The sequence below is a fragment of the Stegostoma tigrinum genome, chromosome 17 (assembly GCF_030684315.1).
Source record: "Stegostoma tigrinum isolate sSteTig4 chromosome 17, sSteTig4.hap1, whole genome shotgun sequence".
Taxonomy (NCBI): Eukaryota; Metazoa; Chordata; class Chondrichthyes; order Orectolobiformes; family Stegostomatidae; genus Stegostoma; species Stegostoma tigrinum.
The window spans coordinates 54,913,517-54,927,804 of NC_081370.1; the positions used below are offsets into that span (position 1 = coordinate 54,913,517).

At 43.1% G+C, this 14,288-nt stretch overlaps 1 protein-coding gene across 2 annotated transcripts in view; it reads left to right on the forward strand.

Annotated features, from left to right (window-relative positions):
* Positions 1-14,288, forward strand: part of fshb (follicle stimulating hormone subunit beta) — an 88,945-nt gene that overhangs the window by 40,904 nt on the left and 33,753 nt on the right. The window contains exon 1 of one of the 2 annotated variants that reach the window (XM_048546119.1): positions 14,170-14,206. The exons of the other annotated variant lie outside the window; for it this stretch is intronic. The gene's annotated coding sequence lies outside the window, so the exon portion shown is untranslated. Of the gene's footprint in view, positions 1-14,169; positions 14,207-14,288 lie in introns of those variants that run through there. 2 annotated transcript variants of the gene reach the window in all.

Consider the following 14,288-nt stretch of genomic DNA (forward strand, 5'->3'; position numbering starts at 1 on the left):
GGAATTTCAGGGATTGTGACCCAGCGACAGTGAAGGAATGATGATATATTTCCAAGTCAGGATCGTGAGTGGTTTGGAGGGGAACTTGGAGGTGGTGGCATCCCCATGTACCTGCTTCCCTTGTCCTTCTAGATGGGAGTGGTTGTGGGTTTGGAAGGTGCTGCCTGAGGATCTTTGGTGAATTTCTGCAGTGCATCTTGTAGATAGTATATACTGCTTCTACTGAGCGTCGGTGGTTGAGGGAGTGGAAGCTTGAGGATGTAGTTTCAATCAAGTGGGGTGCTTTGTCCTGGATGGTGTCAAGCTTCCTGAGTGTTGTTTGGGTTGCACTTATCCAGGTAATCAATAATCAGGAACATTCTTCCCACATCTAGCCAGTCCTGTCCCAGCAGGATTTTATATGCTTCTATGAGCTCCCCTCTCATTCTTCTAAATTCCAGTCATCACAAGCCCAGTCAATCCATTCTTTCCTCATATGTCAGTCCTGTCATCAGTCTGGTAAACCTTCGCTGGACTCCCTCAATAGCAAGAATCTTCTTCCTTAGACTAGGAGACTTCTACCAAGATGTGGTCTTACTGAGGCCCCCCATAACTGCAGCAAGCCATCCTTTCTCCTACTTTCAAATCCTCTCCCTACAAAGGCCAGCATGCCATTAGCTTTTCTCACTGCTTGTTGCACCTGCATGCCAACTTTCAATGACAGTCCCACCATGACACCCATGTCTCATTGCACCTCAACTTTTTCTAAACTGCCACCATGCAGATAATAATCTGCCTCCCTGTTTTTGCCACCACAGTGCATAACCTCACATTTTTTCACATTATATTGAATATGTCAAGTATTTGCCCAGTCAACTAGTCTATCCAAATCATCCCTCGACATCCTCCCCTCAGCATAGACTGCCATCCAGCTCAGTGCCATCTCAAATTTGGGATATTGCATTCAATTCCTTCATCCAAATCATTGATTTGTATTGTGAACAGCTGGGGTTCCAGCATTGAACCCTGAGGGACCCCACTCGTGACTGCCTGCCACTCTGAAAAGGGCCTGTTTATTCCAACTCTCTGCTTCCTGTCTGTCAAACAGTTCTCTATCTATGTCAATACATTGCCTCCGATACCATAAGCTTTAATTTCACTTTCCAATCTCTTGTGTGGAACCCTGTCCAAAGCCTCTTGAAAGTCCAGTTGCATAGCATCCGCTGATTCACCTTTGTGTATTCAACTGATCACATCCTCAAGAATTCCAGAAGATTTGTCAAGCATGAAGCCATACTGACCTGGACTGATTCTGTCACCACTTTCCAAATGCTCAGTTAGTACACCCTTAATAATTGGCTCCAACATTTTCCCCACCATCAATGTCAGGTTACCTGGCCCATAATTTCCTTTTTCCGTCTCCCCCTTTTTTCACAAGGTTTATATTAACTAACCTCCAGTCAATTAGAACTCTTCCAGAGTTTATAGAATGCTTAAAAATGACGACCAATGCATCTGCTATTTCTAGGGCCACTTCCTTAAGTATTCTGAGATACAGAGCATCAAGCCCTGGGGACCTACTGAGTTTTAACCCCATCCATTTCCCCAATACCATTCCCTGACCAAAAAGGATTTCCTTCAGTTCCTCCTTCATGCTTAAGCCTCTGACCCCTAGCATTTCTGGAAGTTATTTGTGTCCTCCTTATTGAAGACAGATCCAAAATATATGTTCAACTGGTCTGCCAGTTCATTGTCCATTATTAACCGTAAAGGACCTACATTTGCCTTCACCAGCCTTTTTCTCTTCACGTATCATTAGATATCTGTAGAGTGTGGCATTGCCTGTTTTATAAAGCCATTTGGTTATTAATCCATTTTATGTAAGTCATAATTTTATAGAGGTCAACAGCACAGAAAAAGTGTCTTTGGCCCATTCCCTCTGCACCAGTCAAAAACAATGACCCAACAATGACCCGAAATGTCAAGCTTTCCTACTCCTCTGATGCTGCTTGGCCTGCTGTGTTCATTCAGTTTCACACCATGTTATCTCAGATTCTCCAGCATCGGCAGTTCTTACTATCTCTGTATCTATTTTAATCCTATTTTTCCGAAATCTGGCTCCAGGCACAGGACTTTTAAACAAGCTCCTGACATGGTCTGGCAAGCCATTCAGTTCAAAGAGGAATTGGCAATGGGGCAACAAACGCTGATCTTGCCAGTGGTGCTCAAATGTCATAATTCGTCTTGGAAGAAACTATAGTAATATAATAATCCTGAATGTCGACAGGCCTCTCTTTCTGCTGAATCATTCATTGTGATCTAATGACTTCTGATTCAACAGGCAGATCTGTGATCAGAGTAGATTTCTTATTTTAAATAGTGTTAGTGGATAGCAACATCACAATCGGACAGCCCTAAATAAAGTAGCCCATTTCCAAAGGGTCTGGTGTCCCGCACTCAACAAAAACTACATTCTGGGTATTTATTGTGGCCTTGCTACTCTAAGGGATGTGGCACTCATATAAACCTGCAGACTGCACATGAAAAGCCAAGCCAATACAGTTAGACATGGTATTGCTACGTCGACATTGTCTGACGCACATTCAAATGTAATTAGGCAGATTTCGTATCCGATTCTAATTACACAAGCATGCAGATGTTCTTGTCCTCCAACTTTAATGTCAAACATGCTCTAAAACTCTTACCAGTTCAACAGCTCCATGACTCCACCTTAATTAGGAGTCCAGTACTGCGCTTACATCCGTTTGCATTCTTAAATGTCTGTAGAAACCAGCCTGTTTAGGGAAAGAAACAAATGTTCTTTGAAATATTGAAACATTTTGTCCAGTATATTTTAGGCAGCAGCAACAATGTATTGTACATTAATTATGTGAATAAAGCAGCTTACCCTCAGAAAGTTTGAGACAATCCTGAAAGCTGATTTATACGTACAGGGGTGGGCGTGTGTAAGTAATAGTCATCATTCCAGTTCCTTCTATTTTGATCCTGCTGTGTGAGGTCTCGACAGCGTCTCTCCCTTGCACTGAAATAACAGCAACTTACAGCAACAAGATGACACATACTGATGGAAACTCCTTTGCACCTGCCACTTATTTTAATTGACACCTGTACTGCCTATAGATAGCGCATTCTTTGTTAGTCTAATTCTATTTGCTTGCTCACATTCACCTTTCTCAACTTCCAACCTGTTCCAAATTGATGTTCTGTGAATTAGGTTCCTGAATCCTTCTTCAGACATCTTGCAGCTCAGTAGTGGTGTCCAAATGTGTGAACTAGAATCTTTGAATTGGGTTCCATGCCTGGAGGTGCCAGGCATGAAATATGTATTTGTAAAATGACCTGATAAATTGATTGTTAGCCTGTGATTACAAATGCCTCGTTTCAATGGGTTAAGAACTGGGGAGTCACCTAGTCGATCTGATTTAATTTGATATGGTTTATTGTTGTCACTTGTACCCAAGTACAGTCAAAAGTTTTGTTTTGCATGCAGTGCAGGCAGATCATAAGAACAAAGAACAAAGAAAATTACAACATAGGAACAGACCGTTCAGCCCTCCAAGCCTGCGCTGATCCAGGTCCTCTATCTAAACCTGTCACCTATTTTCCAAGGTTCTGTATCGCTCTGCTCCCTGCCCCATTCATGTATCTGTCTGGATACATCTTAAATTACACTATCATGCCCACCTCTACCACCTCCGCTGGCAACGCGTTCCAGGCACCCACCACCCTCTGCGTAAAGAACTTTCCACACATATCTCCCTTAAACTTTTCCCCTCTCAACTTGAAATCATGGCCCCTAGTAATGGAGCCCCCACTCTGGGAAAAGAACTTTTTGCTATCCACCCTGTCTATACCTCTCATGATTTTGCAGACCTCAATCTGGTCCCCCCTCAACCTCTGTCTTTCGAATGTAAATAATCCTAATCTACTCAACCTCTCTTCACAGCTAGCACCCTCCATACCAGGCAACATTCTGGTGAACTTCCTCTGCATCGTCTTGAAATATCCACATCCTTTTGGTAATAGATAGAATAGAACATTACAGCACAGTACAGGCCCTTCGGCCCTCGATGTTGTGCCGACCTGTCACACCGATCTCAAGCCCATCCAGCCTACACTATTCCATGTACGTCCATATGCTTATCCAATGACGACTTAAATGTACCTAAAGTTGGCGAATCTACTACCGTTGCTGGCAAAGCATTCCATTCCCTTACAAATCTGAGTAAAGAAACTACCTCTGACATCTGTCCTGCATCTTTCACCCCTCAATTTAAAGCTATGCCCCCTCGTGCTCGCCGTCACCATCCTAGGAAAAAGGCTCTCCCTATCCACCCTATCTAACCCTCTGATTATTTTATATGTTTCAATTAAGTCACCTCTCTACCTTTTTCTCTCTAATGAAAACAGCCTCAAGTCCCTCAGCCTTTCCTCATAATCCCTTCCCTCCATACCAGGCAACATCCTAGTAAATCTCCTCTGCACCCTTTCCAAAGCTTCCACATCCTTCTTATAATGCGGTGACCAGAACTGTACACAATACTCCAAGTGCAGCCGCACCAGAGTTTTGTACAGCTTCACCATAACCTCTTGGTTCCGGAACTCGATCCCTCTATTACTAAAAGTTAAAACACTGTATGCCTTCTTAACAGCCCTATCAACCTGGGTGGCAACTTTCAAGGATCTGTGTACATGGACACCGAGATCTCTCTGCTCATCTACACTACTAAGAATCTTACCATTAGCCCTGTACTTTGCCTTCTGGTTACTCCTACCAAACTGCATCACCTCACACTTGTCTGCATTAAACTCCATTTGCCACCTCTCAGCCCAGCTCTGCAGCTTATCTATGTCTCTCTGCAACCTACAACATCCTTTGTCACTATCCACAACTCTACCGACCTTAGTGTCGTCTGCAAATTTACTAACCCATCCTTCTACGCCCTCATCCAGGTCATTTATAGAAATTACAAACAGATAAAAATGACAAACAGTGGCGACCAGAACTGTACGCAGTGTTCCAAATGTGGTTGAACCAAAGTCCTGTACCACTATACCAACTCTTGTACTCGATACCCCGTCCAATGAATGAAAGCATGCCATATGCCTTCTTGACCACACTGTCCACCTGCATTGCCACCTCCAAGGTACAATGGACCTGAGCACCCAGATCTCTCTGTGCATCAATTTTCCCCCAGGGCTTTTCCATTTACTGTATAGTTCACTCTTAAATTGGATCTTCCAAAATGCATCACCTCGCATTTGCCTGGATTGAACTCCATCTGCCATTTCTCCACCGAACTCTCCAATCTATCTATATTCTGCTGCATTCTCCTAGAGTCCTCTTCACTATCTGCTACTCCACCAATCTTAGTGTCATCTGCAATAACATACAAGGACATACAGATCATAGAGTGATTAAACAGATTGAGACATGCAAAGTTACAGCTGTACAGGAGGTGTACAAAAGCAAGATTAATATTTGAAAATTGAGAGATCCATTGAGTGGTCATCCCACACAAGACAATGGTAAACCAGTGTAATAATTTTCTCAGATGCATGGACTGATCCATGGCCTGACCCGAGGAAAACGAGAATGTAAAGAAAGACTGACAAATTCATATTTCAACCCCCGGGCACTGGATCCTTGCCACTTGTTCCTAACTAGGAACATGGGTAGAGAACAGGGCCAACAAAAACTTCTGATAAAAGAAAAGAATGAAGAGCAATGTTGACAATAGCATTGAAGCAAAACAACTTTAATGCTGAAGAAGTTTCAGTGGACTCGAAACGCAAACTTTACTTTGCTTCCACACATGCTGCTAGACTTCACAAGCAATCTCTGCTTTTATTTTCAAGCTTGTTCTGCTTTAAAAGTCCAACAGGAGAAAGGGTTTATTGATTTAATGTAACCTCTTCCTCCATTCTGGAGAACTGCACTCCGCAGAGGAATTTTACATTGTTTGTTTGTTTGTCTGATCATTGCTGGAGTGCAATTCCTCTAGCTCCTTATTGATGTTTTGGATTTATGTCAGGCTTGAGAATAATATTGATACCCAGCTTCACCACTAGTTTTGGCATGTACCTTGAATTTTCAAGGTTACAGTGTATGTATTAATTCTTCTTTTGCTTAAAAACATTTGAATTTACTGCCTAGTAGCAGTTAGAATTAGTACTGGGTTTGTTGAATTCCTCAGGGGAGGAACTTCACTATTATCTGCATTATCTGGAAACTCAGTCCCCTTTCAGTAAATGGAATTGAACATGAGACACTATACAACAGAAAGTCTGTCCAAGATAATAAAATGTGAGGCTGGATGAACACAGCAGGCCAAGCAGCATCTCAGGAGCACAAAAGCTGACGTTTCGGGCCGAAACGTCAGCTTTTGTGCTCCTGAGATGCTGCTTGGCCTGCTGTGTTCATCCAGCCTCACGTTTTATTATCTTGGAATTCTCCAGCATCTGCAGTTCCCATTATCTCTTATACTAGAAAGTCTGTCCAATGTGGGTCTCTTTGCATCACAACAAGAGACAAATCTTGACTGTCTATTTCTTAGGTATTTATTTGGGATGAGTTACAGTTACATTTTTACAAAATATATTTTAATATTCTTGCTCTAATATTAACAGGCAGGGAGTAGGAAAGCTACACTCTGTCTTCAAAGCCTGATCCGTACTTCAGGCTGGTAGTTGGGCTACCCAGGTGCAAGTACCGAGTATGACTTGCATCAGTGTATGAGTGTCTATGAGGCCTGTTTTAATTTTGCCAATGTGTTGCATTTCACCTTCAAACAGCCTCACAGCTGGAGGGGTGCAGGCTGCGAATCCCACTCAATGTTACAATGAATGAAAAGGGCCCATTCCTCAGCTTGCAGCGATATTTCCTCAATTACTTTGGGTATGCTCTGCTTATTGAGAGGACTTGTTGGTTTCCATAGCAGCGGTAACATAACAAAGAGACATTGTGGTGCCTACTATGATGTGTCAGCCTGGAGCTGTCAATCTTGCTTTGCAGTTCTATGATCCAAAAAGTTATGAAGGAGTGTTGCACTGTCAAAAATGTAATCTTTAAGATGAGATGTTTAATAAAGATCACTTTTGATGTCTGAGGTGATTGGTACAGGCTCAATGGCACTATTCAGAGAAGAACAGTTGTGTTCCTTTCTATGTCCAGGTCAACATTTTATTCCACTGTTACTATCCACAAAGGAAGAAATTTAAATGCTGGTTGTTGAGAAGTGCTAGATCCCTATTGACCACTGTATTTCTTACAGTACCTCGGTTGCTGCACTCTGACCGTATTTTAAATCCATGTGACCCAGAGCACATTGGAGCAGAACTAGGCTGATGAACCCATCGAGTCTGCTCTGCCATCCAGTGACCTAAGGACCAACCATGGCTGATCTGAGAATCCTCAACTCCACTTACCTATCTTTTCTCTGTTTCCCCGATTCCTTTACTAACATAAAAATCTGTTCATCGCAGCCTTGAATATACTTAACACGCCAGCCTAGATTGTGATAGCGATTATCCATTAATGTGGTGCAAAAATGCTGCAATGTAATGCAAAAATCCAACTTTGTTGTTTGATACGAAATGGTCATTGATTTGATATGATGTTCTATAGGTTCTGCTGGTTCCTTAGAGAATGATGTGTGATATGCACCCACTTAATACACATGCTATAGAGTCATATTGCATGGAAACAGACCCTTTGGTCTAACTCCCCCACACTGACCACACATGCCAATCTGACTTAGCCCCACTTACCAGTATTTGGCCCCTATCCCTCTAAATCCTTCAAAGAATCCTTACAGTGTGGAAACAGGTCCGTCAGCCCAACATGTCCGCACTGCCCCTCACAGCATCCCACCCAGACCATCCACCGTTAACTTACCTAACCTACACATCACTTCCTATTCATATATTCATCAAGATGCCTTTTAAATGTTGCAATTGTACCAGCCTCCACCACTTGCTCTGACAGCTCATTCTATACATGCACCACCCTCTGCAAGAAAAAAAGCTACCTTGTAGATCCTTTTTAAATCTTTCCCCACTTACCTAAAACCTGTGCCCTTTAGTTTTGGATTCCTCCACCCTAGGTAAAAAGCTAGGGTATTCACCCTATCCATGCCCCTCATGATTTTATTAACCTCCAGAAGGTCATCCCTCAACCTCCAATGCTCCAGGGAAAATAACCACAGCCTATTCGGCCTCTCCCTACGCTCAAACCCTCCAATCCAGCTATCATCCTCGTAAATCTTTTCTACATCCTTTCAAGTTTAACAATACCCTTCCAATAGTTAGGGCAACCAAAAATGAACACAGTATTCTAAAAGTAGCCTCACCAATATCCTGCACAACTGCAACATGACATCCCACCTCCCATACCCAATGTTTTGACCGATGAAGGCAAGCGTGCTAAAAACCTTCTTCACCATGCTGTCCACCTGCAACTCCACTTTCAAGGAACTATGCTCTTACACCCCTGAGTCTCTTTGCTTGGCAACACTCTCCAGGCTCCTATCATTAACTGCATAAATCCTGCCCTGATTTGCCTAACCAAAATGCAATACCTGACATTTATCTAAATTAAACTCCACCTGCCACTCTTTTGCTCATTGGCCCATCTGATCAGCGTCCTATTGTACTCGGAGATAACATTTTTCACTGTCTGCTACATCTCTAATTTTGCTATCACCTGCAAACTTACTAACCATGCATCCTATATACTTTGGAGCAGTTTGCCAGTGAAATGCAATCTAGTGTCAGACCTGGGACACCAAATAATCTGAAAATAGCTGTTATCGTGTTAATGATGACCACACTTGTTGTATTATCATAGTTGAAGAAGTAATCCACAACAAGAATTTAATCTCTTACACCATGAACAGATCAATGACTACTTTAATCCAAGGAGTGGATAGAACATGGTGTGGATGTAGAGGCCCCCTTGGTTACTGGGATTGATATTTTCAGCATGACTCACATACATTCATGGGTGATCGAATATCCTCATTGATCCCTGACCAACACCAGGTTCACATACCAGCAAGGGGAGGTGATGGCCTAGTGGTATTATTGCTGGACTGCTAATCCAGAGACCCAGAGAACGTTCAGGGGACCTGGGTTCAAATCCCATTCTCAGCAGATGGTGGAAACATAACCTCAGCTTTAATGTGAAATTTGATTCCATCCAAAATTTTAAAAGTTTTCCATTCATTGGAAATGTTTTTCCATCTGAAATAATTATCAGGCATGTGCTGATTGTGTATTCAGATATTAATCATTTTCATTCCATTAAACAACCTTCAGCAACAACAGGTAATTATGTTGTAAATAGATGTGAATTTTATTTTGCTCATTCTCACTGCCTTTAAATCTTTGGAAACTGGTCTGGAAGAAAGCAATAAATGAATTTGATTCCTTTTATATTGCATGTAAATAGAAATAATTATATCTGAACAAATGTTTAGTTTCATGTTGGCAAAACAAAATTCACCCAAAATTTAAAAGCATTGTAGAAGAGGTAGAACAGTAAACAGCTGGTTATTGACTTCAGGAAATGAGAAGGAGGGTACACCCCTATCTACGTAGCTGAGGTGGAGAGGTTCCTAGGAACAATGATCACCAAAACGCTGACTTAGACCATCCATGTTGATACAATGGTCAAGAAGGCACAACAAAGCCTCTTCTTCCTCAGGAGGCTCAGGAAATTCAGCATGTCCATAAGGATCTTCACCAACATTTACAGATGCACCATAGAAAGCATTCTATCTGGGTGCATCATGGCTTGGTACAGCAACTGCTCTGCCCAGGACCGTAAGGTTGTGAGCACAGCATAGACCAGCATGCAAACCAGCCCGCCATCCATGGGCTCCATCTAACCTTCATGTTGCCATGGAAATGCAGCCAACATCATCAAACACTCCTCCCATTGTGGTTATTTTCTCTTCCAGCCTCTTCTGTTAAGAGAAGACACAAAATGTTAAACATATGTACCAATAGGTTTACAAACAGTTTCTTGCCTGCTGTGATTAGGCTTCTGAAAGGTCCTCCCAAATTTCCAATCCAACGCTGTACTTGCTTGTTGTGCACCTTCTCTACAGCTGTAACTTTTTATTCCTCACTCTGTTCAGTCACTCTGTAATCTTTGAATGTTATAAAAAGCCTTTGCTGCACACAAAACATAACTTTTTGTTACACTTGGATACAAAGGCAGGATCAAATTTCTTTCTTCCAGACCAGTTTCCTAAGATTTAAAGGCAGTGAGAAAGAGCAAAATAAAATTCACATCTATTTACAACATAATTACCTGTTATCGCTGAAGGTTGTTTAATGGAATGAATATGATTAATATCTGAATACACAATCAGCACAAGCTTCCCAAATAGCAGCATGCTGTCAGAAACTCTTATCCCAACTCAAAGGTGACTGTTGTGAGTGAACCTCTTCAGAGGTATGTTTTATTTTTCTTGTCGACACTGAAATGACTCCACAAAGGTCGGTATCTCCTCACCAAGTCACCCTTTACACGTGGATAGTACATGACACTGGTCGGACTAGCTCAGACCTGGTTTCTAGCGTGAGCAGAGCGCCTGACGCTCCTCTTTTTTATCTGTCAGCCAGGGGTCCCTGATTGGATCAGTTTAACAGCCCCAATTGGGGAACTCATGTTTTATAGGATCCACCTGGCTGAGCTCATTCCAATCACTACACCCCTCCTCTGTCAGCCCTGGGATGTAGGCCCATTCTTTTCCTGGCATTTTCACACCAGATCCAATTCCTCTGACCCTGCCTCGGATACTGGCAGTGCCTACCAGACTGTAGCCTGCCTCTTGCACTCAGAGTGTCTCAGCCAAAATTGATCTTCTTCAGGTGGTAGCAGTGTTGAGGCTGTGACATCTGCCATGTCCGTCTTGTCCTCAGAGGTTTCTTCGATGCTAGACATAAAGGGAGAACCCACAGGTTCTGATAGCCATGCTGGATGTGCTGAGGGGCTGGGTATGTTTTGCTCCTGTTTAAGAGGCTGCGACTTTCGTGTCATCCATGTGCTTGTTCAGCACCACCTCACTGACCTGAACATTTTGTACATCACAGGATCTCGCGTTGATTGTGCCTCTTACCCAGGCTGGCCCGTTCCCACCAAGCTTCACTTTCTGAAGTAAACTGCCTCTCACACTTTGAGGTGTCCAGTATTGGTGCTCCTGACAATGTTCCACCCTCCTGCCCTGGTCTGGTGTGGAGTCTTTTCCCAGTACTAACTCCTCTGGAGCCGTCCCAGTAGTTGCATGAGGGGTGGTCCTTTTATCTAACACGAACCGGAACTGTTTGGTATTAATTAAAGCTGTAGGCTGTCTCTTTAAGCCTACCTTCAAATCTGGACTGCTCTTTCTGATGGTTAGGCTATGGATGGTATGGAGCTGTCCTTACATGCTGAATGCCCTACAACTTTAGGAAACACTCTAATTCTCTGCTGATAAATGATGGCCCTGTTGTCTGCGGCCAATACGTCTGAGAGTTAGTGCATTGCAAAATATGCCCACAACTTTTCAATCATGTTTGACAAATGAACTCCATGCACGTCCAACCACTTTGAGTGGGGGTCCACAATGACAAACAAAGAGCCCCTGAAAGTAAGACAAAGTGAGGGCAATCAAAGGTGGCCTGGCTCTCTCATCTGTATTGGAGCTTAGGTCTTTTCTTGGGTTGATGAATTATTATGGAAAATTCATACATAACCTGGCCTCCATCCTGGCATCCTTACACCTGCTACTGAAAAAGAGCCAGGCTTGGAAATTTTGTCTTCACCAAGAAATAGTCTTCAGGCAAGTGAAGAAGCAGCTATCGTCATCTAAGGAGTTGGCACACTACAATCCCAGGTGAGATGTGGTGCTGACATGTAGCCGAGTCCAGGGTTTACCTGGTCATTGCCACAAATGTAAGCGAGCTGCTGGTGTTAACTCTAGTCTTTGTTGGCCCTCGTGTCACTGCCCCAACAACACAGCTATGTCTGCATCTAGTCCTGAGCACTTCTAGCCAATATCTTCATTTTTGACACCCCTGGAATACCCTGGCAACATTCATCCAGTATCTGGCGGTGAATTTTGCTGGAGATGGTCACTCTTGCTCCCCATAATAAAATGTAATCTGGTGATCCACTGTGCTTTGGTCTCTCCAGGTTCAGAAAGGCTTCAATTTCAGTCGTGATCGCCCCTTTGTTTCCCCCATCGCCAGCAGCTGTTTTAGTTTTGCCAGAGCAGGATCATTTTGTGTCCAGGGTCTGATCTGGTCAGCGGTGACCAAAAGGTTGCCCAGAGAATTTAAAACCAGAACGGACTCTTCGAGTGGGGGTGCAACGGTGGTGTACCTGTCAGCGGGAGGCGGCTCAAGGTATCTGCATTTGCTACTTGGCCTCCCAGGCAGTGTTCCAACTTGTAATAGTAAGCAAAAACCGAAAGAACTGCGGATTCTGTAAATCAGGAACAAAAACAAAGTTGCTGGAAAAGCTCAGCAGGTCCGGCAGCATCTGTGGAGGAGAAAACAGAGTTAACGTTTCAGGTCCGGTGACCCTTCCTCCGAAACCGAAACGTTAACTCTGTTTTCTCCTCCACAGATGCTGCCGGACCTGCTGAGCTTTTCCAGCAACTTTGTTTTTGTTGTAATAGTAAACGATTAGGATAAGAGACCAGCTCTGAATTTGACCTGAAGGCATGGGTAGCATAGCCCTGTCCTCTTGAAGTAGTCCAAGCAAGGGTTTACAGCCATTACAAAGGTAAGTTTAAGGTTGTAAAGCTATTGGTGGAACTTTCTCACACCAAAGATGACTGCCAAAACTTCCTTCTCTCTCTGAGGGTATCTTTGTTCGGCTTCGGCCAAAGTCTGGGAAACATACGCCACAGAGTGTTCCCCTCTATTGGGGTATCTGTGAGCCAACACTACCACAACACTGTACAGGCAGGCATCGCATGTTAGCACCACATCTTACTTGCGATCATAGTGTGTCAACACCTTAGATGACGATAGCTTCTTCATTTCCCTGGCGGTCCTGTTTAGGACTTCACTCTGGATCTGCTTTCTCATCGAAAAACATTGAACCAATCATGTTGGATCTTTCTCAATCAATTTCATCCCAACAATCTTGGGTTTGAGCCTTTTACTACAGTCAGTGGTAACTGACCCAGCCGCTTCTCGTCACAGGCTGGAACTGAAGTTGTCCCCTTAATCTGTAAGGTTTACCCAGTAGAGGTCACACCCAGCTAGCTCAGACCTGGCTCCAAGGCTGAGCAGAACCCTTAACACTCCTGTCAGCCAGGACTCCTTATTTGGACGAGGTCAACAGCCCTGATTAGGGAACTCCTATCCTATGATATCCATCTTGCTGACCTCATTCCAATCACTACCCATTCCTTACAAAGAGAACCAAAGTGACCCAACCCCACCCAGCTGCCTATGAATATAGGACTTTGCTCTTACCCAGTGTGAGATTGCATCTGCTGCTAAGTCAAGGGCATTCAGAAGCAGTAATGTCATCAGGCAAGGAGAAAAGCCTATCACATTGCAGTATTTTCACAGGCTGTAAACCAGGAAGTTAAAGCCATGTAACAGAATAGACTCACTTTTAATTTATTTTTTTCTGATCAAGTGTGCATTCCTTGCGAATGTAGTTATTCCCTTTCAGAGTGACAATGCCACTACAGCACACTTCTTTTTCTACCTACACTTTCTAAAGCCCATATACCCTCAGTCTTTATAAGTAAAAACCAAAAGAACTGTGAATGCTGTTCTGAGGAAGGGTTATTGAACCCGAAACATTTCCTTCATAGATGCTGCCAGACCTGCTGAGCTTTTCCAACAACTTTGTTTTTGTCTCTGAGTATTTATATCCTGGCTTCCATCTCCTTGTAATCATGTCAGAATATTGGCAACAAAATCGCTCCACTAACCTTTATTTTTACCATTAATTCATTTATTTTGATCAGAATACTATGCACATTCAAGGAAAGAGCTATTCATTTCACGTTTCTGCCTTTTATTCCCCCTTCATTCCTGTTTGTTGCTGTTTATTTTTGCTGCTCAATTTAACTCACGATATTTGAGGTATTTTTCTGTCAGTTTAAGCATGCATGACTCAAGGGTATTGGGTTAAATTTTAACTGCTGAGGTTGCAAATACAACGTAAACTCTCACAATGTGGCATCAGGTCAGGAACCACTCATAATTCTGTCGGCTTGTTGGTTTGATCTGCGTATGTTTGCGGCAAAATTGAACATTCCTGTGCGGTT